General features: G+C 40.2%; 1 long non-coding RNA gene across 1 annotated transcript; it reads left to right on the top strand.

Moving 5' to 3' along the window:
• The first annotated feature begins 3,500 nt into the window (after positions 1-3,500).
• Positions 3,501-8,756, top strand: LOC107205927. The gene is made up of 4 exons (XR_001522202.3): positions 3,501-4,744; positions 5,576-5,714; positions 5,886-6,009; positions 6,809-8,756. It is a non-coding gene; the product is annotated as an uncharacterized LOC107205927 (long non-coding RNA).
• The last annotated feature ends 10,144 nt before the right edge of the window (positions 8,757-18,900 follow it).

Genomic DNA, 18,900 nt, shown 5'->3' with positions numbered 1-18,900 from the left:
TCACATCCTGTAACCAGAGGCAATTAGTTTAAATTCTATTTAACAGCAGTTTTTGGTCTTACAAGCTCTGTGCCTGAAGTCTGCAGAGAAGCTGTTTTGTTTTCAGATGCTGCTGGATTAAGAGAGCAAAACTGTTGCTTTTGTTGTTCCCAGTTTTTTCAGTACTTGAATTTTTAAAGGATGAGGTTTGGCTGATGTTAGGTTTTGACATTGGTGGGAGACTCGCCTTTTACCAAAGGCTTAAACAAAATCAATTTGCCAGTGAAACTTGTTCAATTTGCATCCATATTTGATGTGGTGGGTCTGTGTGTGGCTAAATGTATCTTTATCCACCTGTGTCTGATGTTTGCTTCCATATCTGCAATATAACCTTCTTGTTTTGATTGGCACACAAAGGGCTGATTGGAAAAGGAGTTGTATTTAACACAGGGCTGTACAACTGCATGAGTTTGTTATCCTTGGATAAAGGACAAGTAAATAATATTCTGCCAGATGAGCAGGTAGCCAAGAAACAGATGACCAAACTGATTTCTGGGTAGCAAAGGACATTGTCAGAAAAAGGGCACTAGTACTTATAAAAGGAAAAATATTATTTTACAAGCAGCCTTGCTTTGATTACCAGAGAAAGACAGATGTAACTTGACTGCAGGGGCCAGAAGAGATGGGGCTTCAGCAAAACCCTGGAGTCTCTGTGACCACCAATCATATCAAAAACGTGATGGAAAGACCGAGGCAGTGATTCAGATATTGCTATTTGTTAAATATAATTTTCTGTATAACTTTGTTTCATGCACTGACTGAATAATGTGAACTTTTTGTTTTTAGACAAAAGTTGCCAAAATTTTATGTGCTTCTATTTCTGTGGATCCCTGAAAAATGAAATAAACCAGTTTAGCTGTAAAGATAACTGCATGTATCAGAAACTGGGGAAGTATTTTAGTGGGAATATGGAGGAAATCAGGCTGTGAAATGAAGCTGCTTGTGAGCTGAGATTATTGTTATCCTCCCAGGGGGAAGGCTGTGGGCAGCCACTGCAGAGGCCGTGAACTTGGGTAGATATTTAGGAAATAAACAAATAGGGTCATTATTATTATTATTAGTAGTAGTAGTAGTAGCACCAGCAGCAATAGTATTATTATTAGGAGTATTACTATAATTATTCATTCTTAATATAGTTTTTTATAGTTTGACAAAGAGTCAAGCACTGTTGCTGCAGGAATGTATACACCTTTACATTAAACATGGTTATCTGCAGGGATGGTGGCGGAGAAGGCAACTCTGGTAATCGTCTAAAGGGCCTGTGGTGCAGGTCTGCCATTATTAGCCCAAATTCATAAAAGCTTAAAATGGGACTGAGTAATTTCACATATTAAACCCTAAATTTTGATCCTTACTTGCCATTCCTTAGGCTAGGTCTTTAGACATACAGATTTTCATACTTGTGTTCATGAAGTATTGAATATTTTGTTTCTGTGCACACAAATAGCTGTTAGAGCAATGGTTAGAAACCAAGCTTCTATACTTCTGATCAAGTCATTGGTTAAAAGATGAGGCAGCTTCTCTCTAGTCCACTGATTTTTTTAATCACTTTTTATCCAGGAATATGACTGCAACAGGAAGGGAGAAGAACATCCTGAGTATAAAGCCTGCAGCAGGATTGTTGAGATAGCAAGTGAGACCTGTACAATTTATTAATTTGGCTAAAATGGAAACCTCTTGTTTCCCTTTCACACAGGCAATGACTTTTCTCTGTGTTACACAGACATGAGCACAATGCACAGCTGCAGTGCAGGCTAGAAGTTCCAACCTGATGCTAATCACAAAATCCTCGAGGTTAGAAAAGACCTTTAAGATCAAGGCAAGCTGTAAGCCTAACACTGCCAAGCCCACCATAAACCCTGTCCCTGAGTGCCACATCTACATATTTTTTTCAATATCTTCAGGGCTGGTGACTCAACCACTTCCCTGGGCAGACTGTTCCAGGGCTTGACAAACCTTTTAGTGAAAAAAAATTGTCCTAATACCCAACCTAAACATCCCCTGGCATGACTTTGAGCTAATTTGACTGTGACTTGTGGCCACACAAGTGGTGGGCTCTCAGGTGGGTACCTCTCTGAGGTGTGTCTCAGCAAGCCCTGGAGCATCCCTGCTCCCAGCTCTACCTGTTACAAATTTGGTGGAGGTGGCACTTGGCACCCAGGCACCAGGAAGGCAGACACTGCAATGGCTGCTGCTGCAAAACCTGAATCCCTTAACACCTCTAGCCCATGGGTCTCTGACTTACAATGCAGATAATAGTGTAGAAGGGATGCAAAAAAAAACCCAGCAAGTTACTTAGGCAATGCATTAGCAGAGGGAAGGTGAGGATAGCAGACCTCTCTACAATTGCATCTGGCTTACTTTTCATTCTTCACAACAATGGGACATCTGTACAGTGGGATGGAAATTTTCCCCATTTCCAGGATGCCACCTTTTCCAATGCAGTTTTTGTTATTTTCCTCCTTGAAACCCTTCTCTGGTGCCATGTCTTCTGGGTGCTCTGTGGACCATGCAGACTGTGGGATGTCCATGCTCACCTCCCTCCTGCTGGCGAGAAAGGAACACAGGCTGCAGAGGAGCTGCAGAGGAGTGGGGCTGGTAGGATGGATGTGGCCCAACAAACCTTGTTCTCTGTCAGCATCCTGCATTTTTGAAGCAGAGGTCATGAACATTGGCCTTTTGTGTGTTCTCTGGAAATGGCTGCCGTGAGACTCCCAGTCCATCCCAGCGTGAGCCGGTCACAGGCGTAGACTTGGTGCACAGCATGAGCTCCTGCACCATCAACCTCATTTCTGCAAACCCCTATAAATGTTTGGTTATGCATTTTGAAATGTACTTAATTTTGTAATAACTATAACTCTATAACTTCATTCCATAATATGTTATTGAAGGAGTTTGACCACAGCTAGCTGTTTGAAGTACAGCTTTAATGGCTGAATTGTTGTTGAAATTATAGTTTCACTTTTAGTGATAGAGGACCTCTGGATCTGCCAGCCTGAGAGATTTCATGTGCTTTTTTGGCCTACACCTGTTAATAGATTTCAAAATCACCATTTTGATAAAATGTCTCAAGGAAGATTTTTTTTTGCAGATCTGATTTTCATATTTTGTTTTTCTCTGGTGATTGTAGCAAATCTAACTGGTTTCAATTTAATTAAAGTATCTTAACTTGGCAGGGCAACATAATCATAAGATATAGGAGTTTTTGAATATAAAAAAAATGCAAATGCTTATTGTGAAAAACAAATCTTATTTATTTCAATTGAAATTACAGGCTTTTCTCATATATTTAAACTAAGTTTTAAATCACTAAGGGCTAACTATATTGCATAATTAAGCAAATCCTAGAAGGTTCCAGTTATTTTACTGGAACTTAAAATGTATTTAATGCTTTCTAAAATGTTTTCTCAATATATTGGCTTCTTCTTCTAAAATAGCAGCTGGGAGTAGAGAACAGTGAACCCATATTAAATCTGAGTTGAACTATATTCTTCAGAGATGCACTGTATTATTTTTAACTGATGCATTCATGGCAACACTATAATCTCACCAGAGCTACTGGATCGTGTTGTTCTAGGGCTTTCTGTGTTTTATGAAGTCACTGCCTCTCAGTCTAAGTGCATCACTCTTCTGACTGACCTCCATATAAAAGCTGTCCATACTTTTAGAGTTACAGCCATAAGTGCCCTGATATAGAAGCATATACTCGGCTCGTTTCAGAAAAATTACCTCCTTTTTAGAGTATTTTGACAGAACCTCTTTGGAAGAGTGAACATGGAGCAGAAACTCCATCAAGTGATGATGTCTTTGTCCTCTCAATGGGTGATGTGCTTGGGAGTGAGAGAAGATTTTCAAAAGGTTTCATGCCATCTCAGTGTCTGAAAGTTCAGGTTCACAAAAGCATTTCTCATTGTTCTAGAAAGCTCAGACAATCTCTTTGTTTTATCTGCTAGATGATCTCCAGCCCTGCTGAAACATCCTGAACATAAGGTAGTTAGATATTTCTGGTTCTGAACTCTAAAGATGAGGTCTCCAAGAAGTATCAGATAATGAAAGAGAAATAATTTCATCTTTGGAAAAGAAGAGTTTTTTTTGGGTTCAAGTTACAAAGTTCAAGTATTTTTCAAGCTTTGAGTATCAAGTGCTGTATTTTATATATCTCTATATATATCACACTTCTTTACTGTGCATGTGACCAAGCGCTGGAGCAGATTGCCCAGAGAGGCTGTGGAATCTCCCTCACTAGAGATATTCCAGACCTGTCCAGATGCCTTCTGTACTCTGGGATGATCCTGCTTGAGCAGGGAGATTGGACCTGATGACCCACTGTGGTACCTTCTGACCTGACCAATTCTGTGATTTGTGACTTACAATGCTTGCTCATTATAGTGTCATAAACATATTGAGCAATTCAGCTGAACAAGGCAGAGCCACCTCAGAAAGGTTCCTAAAATAATGACATAAAAACAATTTTATGTGTTGGATATTTTGAGGGGATTGTTTGGTTAGTTTGATGTAAGGCAAGTTCAAAGATTACAAAGAATAAGTGGTCAAACTTCAGCAGGAATTTAAATGTAACAGAAATCTCTGTCTGTGCTTCCTCAGTGACACCCCAGCTGGAACACTGCAGCTGCATGCAAATATCAAATTGCTTCTTAGAGTGAGTTATGAAAAACTGGACAGAAAAAACAGCAGACTGGCACTGGTAGGCTTGATCTTTAAATTCTTGATTTTCAAAATACTGCTGAATCTAGATGGCCATGAGAAAGGGTCATCATTGCTGAATTGTCATCTTTACAATAAATTTCAATTTTATTCCAGAGGATGCTGTGGCAAAATTTTTGTCATAATAACAATTACAGAGTTCTAGTTTTCAATAGTAATATTAAATGCAGAACACAAAGAGAAGCTCAAGTCGTACTTGAAAGTGCTTTATCAGCACAAGACATTCAAGACAAGAAAATATTGATTTGAAAAATGGGAATTGATTTACCTGTTCAGTAAAAAGTCTTGGAAAACACCAAAACTACAGCTCATAGAGAAAGAGAAAGCAGCTATTCAGTGCCCTCTGTGCCTTTTCTTAGCAAAGGGTTTGGGGCACCCTTCCTCCCACTACAGTAGTGCCTGGTGCTATAAAAATGTGGCTTTTTTGGGTTTTTGGGCTTTGTTTTGGGTTTGGTGGGGGGTTTTCAGTTGTTTATTTGGGGTATAATTAGGTGGTTTTTTGGTAATGTACTGCATGGAGATGCCTAAGCAATATTCTGGTCTTGAGATATCTGGGCTTATACATTTGCATGCCTGGAATATTGTCTTGGCATCCTTGCCTTTATGCAAAGTGAAGTGAAGCATTGCCTCAAATTTAACTTAGCTGCAAGAAAGGCAGTTTTATTTGTAAGTGAAATTAAATTAATATATGCACTCTGACATGTCTCAAGGCAAGTGAAATTCTTTGTTTTAGACATATTTACATAATTTACTATGCCTTTTGCATCTTGTTGTCATTCCACCTTATATTTCTACATTTCCTCTATCTCAGAGAACACACAAATGGAAAATGAAGCTAAAAAAGATTTGAAGAAAAGCTTTAAAAATCTTCTATTTGGATTCTGGAAAATGGCTCATTAATTACAGCTGGAAATATGAAATGTGAAAGGCTGCCAGCAGAGTCAGCTCAGGTTTGTGACAATGATCATTTTATGACTTGCATCATGTCAATCTCCCAGTAGATTCCCTCCTGCTCCCAGAATAAGTGAATAGTGAGTAAATGACTTCTTACAGTTGCCAGGTAGCTTGGAGCACAGTGTTGTGTACTAAAATTATGTTTATTTCCATATTCTTGGATCTAGTTTTAGTTTGTCTGCCTGGCATCAAAGCTACGAGATGAATGACCCCATGTTCCTACTCCTTGTTTTGTATTTAAGGATGATATGGCTGAAGCAGGTTGAAATTACAGCTCCCATCTATCACATGGTAAGTACCATCCTCACAAGTCTTATTTGGGCAGACTGAGGGGACACAGTTTGGAGGTTTGGAAAGGTAAAGATCCCATTAATGCTGACAACATTCCTGCCACTCTTAATGTAGGCAGGAACCTGTTAGAATGGGAGACAAACCAACCACTATTTCATGTGGAAGGTGCTAAGTGGCAGGATCAAAATGAGAGGGTAAGGCAGACCCCAAACCCCTGAAGACCACATATTCTGGGCTGAAGAAAGTGAGTATTGAGGGCCAAAAAAGTAGTAGAGAAAAAAATTAATGATGTTTCATCTAGTAGAAATAAATAATTGCATCAATAAAAGATAAATCTTTAAATCCAGCTTATACAGGTTGTCAATAACAACATATTCTCTCATTTTTATTGCTGCTATTTAATAACTCCTAAGTAGGAGTAGCTGCAGATGAGAGCTGTTGTTCCTTCTATGGCTGCATTTCGTTATTTTGATCTTCTTTAGTTAAAAATGTGAAATGTGAGTAGATCTGACACTATAATACATTGCTACATCATGCTAGTAACTCTATCATGGCAGGGCTGGGACCTGCAGAGTGAGCAGAAGTGTAAAGTCTCGATTTAGATAAATGAAGTACTTATGTGCAACAGTGCTTGCAACAATAATGATATCTGAGAACGATAGCTAATGCATATGGTACAATTTTTATGAAATGTATGAATCATCTGTCTTTTGGGGAACTCATTGTAGCTTCCTTCTCCTGATTCTGTGTTAATGTAGCAATATAATTTCTGTTTCTCATGCATTTTTCTCAATGGAAGAAGAGCAGCAATCACCAGCATTTAATAATCACAGCCTTCAGAATGCAACATGAGCTACAAAAGCATACAAATAGGCTGGGAGCATGCAGAGTTACGGAGGAAGGAACAGCGTGTTCCTCAAAATTTGCAAGCACCCTTTTGGAGGACTGCTGTGAAGGAGAACTGCCATGGAGGTTGGCACCAGTCCTTGTGCCAAGGCTTGCTGTGGATTATTCTGGACCAATGGCTTTCCCAGCAGTAGATGCTATTGAGATTTCTCACACAGCTTTCATGCTCCATCCTTTGGAAAATCCTTGGAACGTGTTCTGGCTATCAGGGAGTGAAATTTTTGGGTGGGCTGCTTGCCTGGTGTATAACAATCTGGGCAGAATGGATACCTTTGGATTTCTACAGTTCAGCTAGCAATTGATTTTCTCTGGAGACAGAATTAGCGTTGCCAAGACAGTTTCTTGGCCCAGTTACCATTTACACTGTGGGCTCGCCCTGGAAAACCATGCAGGCATATCTGGGGATGTCTTCAGTCAGCATAGGGTGGGTTGACTGTATTGTCTGACCAGGTTTTGTGTGTGTCTTTCATTTGTTTATGCCTGCAAATAGACCATATTGTCAATTCCAGATTAAAACGCTATTGAAAAACTATGATTGCTTGTTTTCCAGGAAAACTATGAAAATTGTGAATAACCCCTGTTGCATTTTCTTTTTCTGAAGGATATTTATTAATTTTTTGTCCAGATTGAACAAGGAAAACCTACTCTTTTTAATTTCCTATTCCACATCTACTAAGGTAATGGCTACCAAAGTAGAACAAGAGTGGCATGACACAGGAATGTTTGGCATTGCAAAATCCCAAGAGGGTCGAAATCTCAGCAACCTTTTCCCATAAGATAAATAGCTTAAATTTAAAATGAAATGAAGCATATTGGAACAAAGAATACAAAGAAGGGGTAGAAAGAATTGATACTGCTTACAGTGGCGTAACATTTTCTAGATTGAACTGATTCATATTTCAGAAAACTCTGAATGTAATTTGGGTATTTATATTATGAACTGCAAAGCCTGTGAAGTCAGTGCAGTCCTTCTGTTGTCCCAGTGATCTGTGAATTAGGGACTTGCTGGAGATCTGGATTAGCCTGGCTACGTGCAGAAAACATTCTTGCATGTTCAAATCCCATTTCACCTTTCTCATGTCTCATTCTCCCCTAAGAACCATTGCCTGTTTAATGATCATAATAACAAGAACTGCAAATAAGCTGTGTTTTTCATTTTGTTTAATTTTTTATAGATGGAAAACACATGGATGACTGAAAGGGTAGTTACTAAAGTCTCAGCCTGAAATGTAACCAATGTAACCAAGTCTCCCTGATCTCTTGTTAGACTAATCAGAGGGACTTCCTTTTTTTTTTTTTGGCACTTCTTATTGCTTGACTTCAGTGATATCTCAAAACATGCATTTGAGACAGTCTCTGCCATGCCACTACTTCTTGAGAGCAGATTTAATTTCACTTTGGCGAGGAGATTCAGTGTGCCTAACATTGGTGCTGAAATCCCTCATGCTGTCAAAGACTGGAAAATAATCTCTTCCCTATACCTTCTGTCACATACACAGATGTAGAAACATATCCTGGGGCAAAATCCTGAGCATGCTAAATCCAGCAGTGCCATTAAGGTTGGGATGGAATAGCATAAACATGTATCATCCAAATCTGTATCTATATCTCCAGTACAGGTAGGATTTATTGTAAGAAGAAAAACAAAGTAAAAACACAGCTGATAATTTGATGAATTTATGTTTTTTGAATGAAGAAGAACTAGTTATCACCAAAGTTACCTGGATGAAGCTGAATGTTCTGCTTATCGCTTTGATATATTTGATTTCTTCAAAGTGAATTAGTTCTAGTTTTGTCATAAACAATATCTCTTTTTTAATAAAGATTTTTTTCAAAGCTTCCAAGTGAGATGAAATTCATTAGACATATCCAAGGATGTTGATTCTCACTGGTCAGGACTTGAAATAGGTGGGTATGTTAACCCTATAGCTGATTCCTATCCCAGCCACTGCCCCATGGCAGAAGGTGATACTTATGCACCTTCTACTTCTTCTAAATACCATACATGAACACAATGAATCTGTGCTGGTTTTATTTGGGATGGAGAAAATATTCTTCATACAAGCTGATATGGGTTACATTTTGGACCTGTGCTGGTGAGAGAGGTGTTGGTAACACCCCAGCATCTCAGTTATTGCTGAACAGCACTTTACACAGAGCCAAGGCCTTTTCTGCTCCTCACCCTCCTCCCAGTGAGGAGGCTGGGGGTGAACAAGGAGTTGGAGGGGATACAGCCAGGACAGCCGACCCCAATGGACCCAGGGAATATCCCACATCATATGGTGTCATGCTCAGCCTACAGGGCTGGGGCAAGAAGGGAACAGGTGATGTTTGGACTGATGGTGTCTGTCTCACCAAGTCACCATGTGCTGGAGTGTGACTTTCCTGGAAATGGCTGAACACCTGTCTGTCCGTGGTAAGTGGTGAATTATTTTCTTTGCTTTATCTGTTCAGCTGTCTTTATATCAACCTGTGAGGTTTGGTGCATTTACCCTTCTGATTCTTCTCCCCATGCTACTGATGGGAGACTGAGTGAATGGCTGTGTGAGTCTGAGCTGCCTGCTGGGCTTATACCACCACAGAATCAATTTCACACACTTTTTACAAGAATAGATGACATGAGGTTATTAGCTCAAGGTTGCAAAATGAGGCAGTAATGGGTGCTGCTGCCTGTTGGGATCTCAGCTAATCTATTGAGCTATCACAGTCATGATTCTTGGCCTGAGTAGTTGGCAAAACTGTGCAACAGAACGTGGCAGGAAAGGATACTGTCAGCTTAAAGGAAACATCAGATTCCATCAGTTGAATCTTATCAAAAAGAAAAACTGGAACCCCAACTCTTGTCAGCTACTTATTAAAAATCAAGTATTCAAGGTTGTTTATTAAAATGCAATTACAAGGTATTGCCTTCTGTTCTATGCCTCCACACTAATAAGCAAGATATTTAGTAAATCAACTACTTTCAATGAACAAGAGCCAGCTAATTAATAGAAAACCTCTTTTGCAGCACTATAAAAGATTATCCAAAACAGTGAATGCATCTAGAGAACAACAGAACATAGCTGTTTATTGTAGCATTTCATTTACACAGCTGCAGTTGGCAATTATTTAGAAATTGTTGAAGTTTTAAGAATATTTATGGTATAGTATACAGAATATTATATATTTATTTTTTGAAGTGCATGATTAATTTGCAGTGTGCTTTATGGAGGAATTCTTTACAGCAAAACTAGTGCTTTCTTTATAAATACCTTTATAGACATTGGTAGATAAGGGTAGAAAGGAAATGATGAAACAAGCATGGTGACACTCTGAGATTGTCACAGTGGACACATCTGGTCTTCATGTCCATTTATTTTGCTTTATCATGTAAGTTTTCAAATCTAAAGGCCATCTTTATGATTTTCCTTTTTGTGGTATCTTGCAGAACAGACTGTGGTTCTGAAAACCTGCTTGGTGGAATACAGCCCAGAGAAGAAGCTAAAGGAGGTGTGCTTCTGGCCCTGCATTCTTGTAATCCACCCTACGACTGCTGTTGCCTGGCAGCTTTCCTCTAGGATCAATTAAACGTCAGACATCTGCTTCTGGAGATCTTTATATTGGGTATTTTCAAAAGTTACTGGTAGTCAAGCTGGGACCCTCATCCATCCAAGAGTGTAAGTAAGAATCTTTACCCTCTTGAGAGGGAAGAGAGGCTTAGATAGGTAGGCCATGTGACTGGTTAAATATAAAATAAAATTTCCCATTTGGTTGTGACTGAGGCACACTTACACACTTCAGACATGAAGAGTCAGGTCGTGAGCACGTGTTCAGGGGTGTCAGGGGTCCAGGTCAAATTGGTCACCTGGAATAACAAGATGACTGCAGTAAAGGCAGCCCTAGCCTGCAGTGAGGACAGGAAGCTCAGGGGTGAGTGCCAGTGAGGCAGGAAGCACTGTCCAGCTGCAAGACCCACAGGCTTTCACACAGTGCGACATGGATGGCAGCTCCCCACCCGTTTTACACAGAAACCTGATACAGGAAAGGACAAAATCTGTATGGAGGGACCTTCTGCCTGGTCAGGCTTCACCCAGGTGAGCTGCTGCAAGGCTGTTGTACATATGGCACAGGACTCAGGCAAAGGGCTCTCTCTGAACGCCAAGCACAAGGCTGCCTGCACCAGTGTCATGGGTTGTGTGGGAACAAGACTTCTCTGACCAAGCTCCAGGGTTTCCCAGGAACTCCTGCCAGACTTGCAATGCAATTGGATAAATACTGAAGCTTTACACACTGCGAATGTCCACCTTTAAGCTAAAGCTACTGTGGGTGGCATTATATTATTATTATTAAAATGAATCTTTTCTCTTTTATGACTTTTTATGGGCAGTGACTCTGTACAATGTCTGCATCTGAGTTATTCATTTGGGGCATCATTGCAGCACCAGGAGATGAAAATGTGCGTTAAAATATTATTTATCTTCATCATAAATTGGTGATCCAGATAATTGCATAGGATGCAGATGGTATTGGGCAACCAACTCAGCTTCATAAATTTACAGATTTTGTAAAATCTGAAGTTAGATAAAAGGTAGGAAAGCAATTCTTCGTGTGTAGTGACCCGTTTGCCTCATTACCTTCTAATGTCCCGTATCTATGTACATACCTGCTGCTTGTTCTCCACTTCCCATCTCTCTATGCCAATCACTTCTTTCTCTCTCCCATACTTTGTGTAATTCAGAGAGCAGAGAAACTGATACTCCAATTCTTGTGCTATGCCAAACACACCGGGACTCAGGCCTGTAAGTGACTCCAGTGCAAATTACTGTAATAAGCCTCATTAACAACATATTCCCATCAGGATGGCACTTAAACACATTTATAAAACTAAGGATGTGCTTATGTTCCATTGAAGATAATGTTACTGAGGTGTACATTTAGAATTCAATATGAGTTTTTTCACCCAGCCACAGCTTGTAATTCAGTTGTCTGAAGCTGTTGATCTAAAACTCTGCATCAGCCCCAAGGAAAGGGGAGCCTAGATTACATGTTGTAATCAGGAAAATTACTGTTTGACTGCTATTGACATTTTCTTGGCACTTCATCACCAGGCTGTGAGTGCCCACAATCATTCTTCGCCTTTCTACTGCATCTCATTCCAGTCAAGGATCTCAATACGTGATACAAATGGCACCAGATTTGGTGAGAAGCTGAATGTCGGTAATTGATTGATTAGCTGTCTTCTTAATAATATCTTTTTATAAAATCTGGGCTTTCACATTAAGGCTCAAGTTTGATTTGGCAGCAGATTTCAGATTTGTACTCTTCAAGCAGCTGACAGCAACTGTTGTTAGGTTTGGAAAACAGGGTTACATTATTTTAAATACTTATATTTAAAAAGTAACCGTTTGGAGCCCGCTGCATTATGTACGGTTCCCATTTTCACCAGCTTTGACAGAGCTGAGCCAAAAAATAGCAAGTCCACCCAATGTCTGCAGGTTTATGATGCAGGACATAAAGCAGCAGCGAGGCCTTTAGCACTGTAGTGGTTTAGATTGGTTTTTGTCAGCTGTTACTGGTTCTAAATGGCTTTCATTTAAAATGGAAAAATGGAAGGGTAGGGCTTGTTGAGTGTGCTCTTTTGATGATGCAATGAGATCTTACTGTCCGATTAAACACCGTTCCCAGCAGCATCTCTGGGAATTTTTATGCAAACCATTACGCTTACAATATGAGAACAAGCTGCGTTATTGGGTTTTTCTCAAACTGTCAAAACATTTAGCAATCCTATCCAGGCTGGAGCTGCAATCTTGCCTACTTACAGAAACAAAACATCACATGTGCAGAGGGAACAGAAGTGTGAACAGTCTGTACCAGAGGTCTCCTTCTTCTGCCCTGAGGTGATGAGTGCTGGGATGGAAGAACTACCATGTCTGGGCGAGTCTACTTTCTAAATTACATTCATTTATTCAGAGTAAAATATATTTTATATGATTTTAATATTCCTTGCTGTGCTCCAGGAAAAACAGGTGCATAGAGGATGAGAAACAGTTTGGCAGATTGTGGGTTAAAACATTGTACCCTTTATCTACTGATTGTTAGCAGTATCAGAGGCAATGCGTTTTGAGGCTCTTTCAAAGCTTTAATAATAATTTGTCTGCCATTCACACATGTAGACGTTACAAAAAGAGAAAAAGATGCTTAATAATGTTCCTTACATAAAGGGTTTTTTTTTAAAAAAAAATGTTCTTATGAGAGAAGGTTAAAAATCATGTGAATAAAAGGAAAAGTCTAATGATCATACAACTAGTCTTTGAAAAATTCTTATTAATCTTTCTCTTATTTTAGACTACAGAGAAAGCAGAGCTTTTGATAGACTAATTAGAAGCTGAAATGTGTTTATTACCTTCTTTTTTATATCTTCTCATTTTCTGTTGATCAGACTGACTTGATCCATTCATCTCATCTTTGAGCTCATTTTATCATGAACTGCTGAAGTGCTTGAAAGAAGCTGTGATGCCTGATAAAACCATTTTTCTAAAACTTTGTTTAGAACTCCAGCTCCAGATACTTCTTTTTGACTTGGAAGAGGGGAAGGCTTGGATAAGAGAGCTGTTTTTCCCATGCCAAATTTTGCCCCCAAATTCCTGCAGCTTGACTCACCCATCCCATGAAAAATACAAAATATTAAATCAACAAAAGTAGCCAAATCTGTCCTCCCTCTGGATAATTTTATTATTTTCATATTTTTTGACAAATTTTGAAATAATGTTGAAAAATATTTTCATAATTTTTTATGAAAGCAGTAACTCTGTTGTTTAGGAATTCATCTTCTGGTCCCTCACTTTATGTCAGCTTTGTCTATGTGACAGAATTATAGTCTCAGGAGCAAAATAGAATATTGTGACAGAAGTAGGCACCTGGTAAACACTGAAACAACCACCTAATCACGAGGAAAGTATCACATTTATGAGGCACAAGAAGGTACATAAAATTCAGTGTACTGAAGGGTATCAGCAGTTGCTGTCTCATCACTATCCAGGAAGCTCAAAGGGCTCTCTCTATCTTTCAGAGGTATAAAATAAGACAATCTAATGAGATAATGACATTGCAAGAGACCATGGCTTTACAAAATATGCAGAATCACGTTTTCTAGCAATTGTTCAGAGCTAGAATGAGTTGGGCACTTCTGAGAGGCCTGGCTTGAGGCTCACTCTCGTCCCCAGTCCCACCACCACCCGTGGACAGAGTGGAGCTCTCCCAGACCGGGCACTGGGCTGGTGGGAGGGCACACATACTGTCCTGCTGCAGGGCCTGCATTTCCATTGATTCTCTTTCCATCAGCTTTACAGGAGAGTCAGAGCCACACCACAGCATCTGTGTAGTTTTTCTCTCTTTTGGTCCTGTAAAAAGAAGGGATTTCTCCGAACAGATCCTCCTCTCCCCCAGCACAGCCACATTATGATTTCAGTGACCCCGTGGAGGATAAATCTGCTTCAAAAGGAAGGGTAAAGCCACATTTTTGGTGCTGCTCTTTCCCCCAGCCTGGAACCTGTGAGAGGCAGCCCACACAGGACTTGGGAGAGCCAGAGTGGCCCAGAAGTACAGGATGGTGCTGGCTGTCCCCAGAGCTGCCAGCTTTGGTGCCACCAACACACACGTGCCGGCAGCGCCAAGGCTGAGTTCACGTGTGACACAGACAAGCATTGCCTGATGTGCTGTTGTTCTTTTAATGACAGCTGTTGAGTTTAAATGATAAAAGCCAGCTGCATTTTCTCTTTTTTCCTCCCCTGTTAACAAGACTCAAGATAAGGGAAGGATTAAAAAGCAGTAATGAGACTTGATATAGTTTTCCCCATATAGTTCAATGAAAGAAATAAAAGCTCAGCTTCACTTCAGCTGTATGTAAAATTAGTGGGAAGCACAAGTGCAACTATGATTATAATAAAAGCGACAATACAAATGATTTACCCCTTGATTCCTGGCTTTTCTCTATTAGGTTTCTTTTCCCAGAGATAATGAGGAACCCAGAAAGTTTCAAGTGAGAGAACTGCGTGCTTTTATGGAGCTATCATTTGATACTGGAAGTAAAATGCTATAAATGATAAAAAATTAAGGTCTTAAAAGGTAAAATCCAGTTCTGTCTATAGGATATTGACTTGCTCTTTGCTATTGTGTGGCTTCAGGCAATTTGTGTCTCTTTCAGTCTTGTTTCTGTTTCCACCTCCCATCTATCTAGATTGCAGTCTTTTGTGGTTATTGACTAACTCTTATAGTGCCCAGCATAAGGCAGTCTCAATTCCAGCATTATGCTTCAAACTCTAAAAGAAAGAAAATTGAGTAAGCAGTGACCAATTTTCTGCTCTCTGACACTGACTGGGTTAAAATGATTAGGACTGTAAAGCTGTAGAAGCTCCTCTGAATCAAAATTAGGATTTGCTATTGCACTGGTGACGCTTCCTGGTTAAAAACACTTGTTAGTAGTGTCCTCATCTAAAGGTGACATCCAGTGGGGCCTGTCAGTACCTTCAGGAGGCACTGTGTCCAAGAATCCCTGCAGACACAGCACCCAGGCACTTTCATCCCCTGACAGGTCCTGTGTTCATCTTCCAAATTATAGGTTGCACCTTTGCTAGTGCCCGAGTGAACACCAGAGACTGATGCTGAGCACTAGTATGTATCATCTCCAAAATACTTTTCCATTTAATATAATGAGAACAAAAAAGTTATTGTGTCTTGCCTTCCTCAAAAAAGTCAGACACAATACAAGTTCTTAAAGTTCCTAATGTCAATTGAAATGTATTTTTGAAGGCTACCTGTGAATGAAAAGATCATTAAGTTTGCTGTGACCTTCTAGATACTGAACATCCTCTGAAAAGCCTTGCAGTAGATGAAGGTAATTTCTTTAGAAGTATTCCTCATTTGATTTATGCCCTAGAAAGGAAAAGCACAAAACCAATTTGACTAATTGCAAAGAGATTTCCTTTTCTTCTTTGTCTGTGAGGAGAGATAAGGTTTCAAAAGAAAAAAATCCCTTATTTTTGATCTACCTTTTCACACAGTGAAAATTAACCAAGTTATTCTGATATACCTGATACATAACAACTTTTGTTTTCCATTTTCATTCACAAACTTCATTACTCCTCAAAAGATAATGGGGAGGCTACAGGAATGGCTTTAGTGAGAAGCTGCCAGAAGTTTCCTCCATGTATGGCAGAGCCAGGCAGCTCCAAGCAGTGCTAAACCCTATCAGCTCCCTGATGGGGTTTAGGAAGGTAGGACTGGGCTACATGAAGGATGGGAATATAATTTTCTTCATTAATTCTCCTATCTGGACTGCATAGGTGGGTTTGCAATCAGAGATGCTCTCTGGTAGGAGTATGGTTGAGCAACAGAGGCTGTACTATTAGGTATTCTCCAGGGCATTTTGTTTTCCCAGGTTCTAGGAAGGGGAGAATGTATCAGGGAATGCTCAGGGCTGGTGAGGCTATTTAAAATGCCTTTGGATTGGATACTTTTCTTTTTAAAAGGGAAAAGAAAAAAATTGACTTTTCTGATGTATTTTTGTAAAGGCTTTCAACAGCCAAGCTGGCCTGTTTGTCTTTTCCATTTTCCTTCTTTTGTTTAACCATTCTTTCTTTTTTTAACTATCAGCTGAGTTTGAGATAATGAGATTGTCTCAATACAAAATGTCTGGTGAATGGCTGTGCAGCATGGGAATCATTAACACAGAGCCTGCCTGTGTGACTGCACTGTACACCACGCTCCTGCTTGCAAACCCAGCTGCAGAAGGGATTTCCAAAGAGCACTGATCAGCAAAGATTCAGGTCTGTAAAAGTCACTGGGATGTAGAGCAGGACAATGCCATGACAGCTTGCATATCCTGTAACTCTGTTTATATGAGCAGTTCCATATGTTTCCATGGAATCGCTCTTGGAAGTCAAATTAAGTATATGAAGGCATCTCCCTGAGCTGTATTTAGCTTTCTTTAATTGTTGTGGCCAAGTTATGAAAATTACTCCAACACAGTCATGTACCTAAGCAAGAGGATATTTTCTCATGTCTAAGATAAAATAAGGTCAAATTTCTTCCTTTCCCTTCTGAATATCTTCTCCTAAACTGTCTGAAAGAGATCACTTGCTTTTCTGGGCAAGTGATAGTGAGTGGAACAGGCAACTCTGATGTTATTGGAGTTAGTGAGGGACTGTGCCTGTGCCTGAAGTGAGACAAAGCATCCCAGAAGGGGGCCTGTATAGCTAAGGTATTTCCTCTAAATGTCAGTGTAAACTGGCTTTCAGGAAAAAAGGCATCATGATACTTCTGGATTGATATTTACTTTTAAAAAATAGGTTTCAAAGGAGAGAAACTGTTGTTGTGTTTTCTCCCCCACTGCTGCAGTCTTACCTGCAGTGAGTTGCTTAAAGCCATAGAGCCCCTCAGGGGAGTGGTGACTGTGCTAACAATTCTCAGGGAGACAGGAGTCTCTTGCATTTCCTAACTTTGTAATATGTGCAGGCAAGAGCAGATATACTGTCTTAACCCTGAGATTCAAGTCATCTGATAAAGACTCCAAATACTCCTGCAGTGAGCATTTTGTGGGATGAAGTGCTCCTAAATCTCCAGTGACTGCTGATTTGGATACATGAAAAGTGAAGCAGCAGTAACAAGTCTGGTAGAGTATCTTAACTGGGAATGGGGGTCCTGCACACTCAGGGCTCAGAGAAGCCATCTGGTCTCCCACTGATCACCTACAAATTCATCTGTGCCCTTGTGGGGCATGAGGCATTGGTGACAGCCATGCTGGGATTTTCAGACTAAAATGAAACATGAAGTAAAATGCTTCTAGAGCCATCATTAAGAGAAACATTATTTTCTGCATATTTTCAGTAATACTTACAAAGTACCTTGCAGATTATACTATCTGCTCCAGGGAAGGTTTTCTCTCCTCCCTGGCAGGATTACCAATGCACCCTCTGCTGCAGCAATGAGTGGAGCAAACAGATCTCAGAGGGCGGGTGTGGAACTCCATGGCATGTTAGGTGTCTCAAAAATAGGCTCAAATATTTTATTCTCTTTCTGCTCCCATTTGATGCTATTTATGTTAAGACAAATCTGGATGTATAATACTGTCGTAAATAATTGAAGAGCCACAGTCCCTTAAAGTGTTTTCTGCATTGCACTCACAGCCATTTGGAATTTCAATATGAGAATTGTCAAAATGGTTGCAGTGTCCTTATTTTAGATGTGGCAGGAAGAGAAAGCACCAAGCACAGTCCAGCTAAAGAGGGAAATAGAAATGCTGTCAGATTAAAACAAAGCTGTCTGAGATCTGCATTGTCAGGATACCTTAGGCACCTCCTTAAGGTAACTTAGGAAAGGAGGCCTTGACACAGGGAGTAAGTAACTATATCATTAATTCATAGCTATTTTCTGTGGCTCAGAATAAGAACTGCTTCCAAGGTACCTGGTAGCAGTCCTGGGGTTGCTGTGTCATACAGCACTGCCATGCTTCCCAAGCCTCTGCAGCACCTCTGGTGCAGGGCAGCAGTATCCCAGTCCAAAATCTTCTCATCCTTCTAATTGCTGATTGCACTGTGGTTTTACCTAGGAGCCTTGGCTGTGTGTCATAAACTCACAGTACCAAATGGTGGTAAAACGAAAATAGATTGTTCTATTTCCAGGCTTGCAGTTTTTATATACACCAAGAGACAGTCAGGAGGAGGTGGAGAGGCAGAAGTGGGCAATGCCCAGCTGGACTAGCACCATAATTTCTGCCACAGTTTGAGTGCAGTGGGAAGCTCTTGCTCCTGGGCATCTACTTGTGAAGGCTGTGAGAAGAAGAATGTGTGAAGATTCAGTGAGATGGTTTACCCTGAGAATGCTGACAGTAATTTCTAGCTCAGCTTGCTGGCAATAGATGTGAAAGATATGGTTGCCTTGCAGAAGCAGCAAGCAGGGCACAGATGAACCCCTTTTCTCAGTCTTTGGTTCTCCCAAGGCTGTGGCCAA

This window comes from Parus major, chromosome 1, assembly GCF_001522545.3.
Source record: "Parus major isolate Abel chromosome 1, Parus_major1.1, whole genome shotgun sequence".
Taxonomy (NCBI): Eukaryota; Metazoa; Chordata; class Aves; order Passeriformes; family Paridae; genus Parus; species Parus major.
This window is presented reverse-complemented; position numbering and strand designations above follow the sequence as displayed.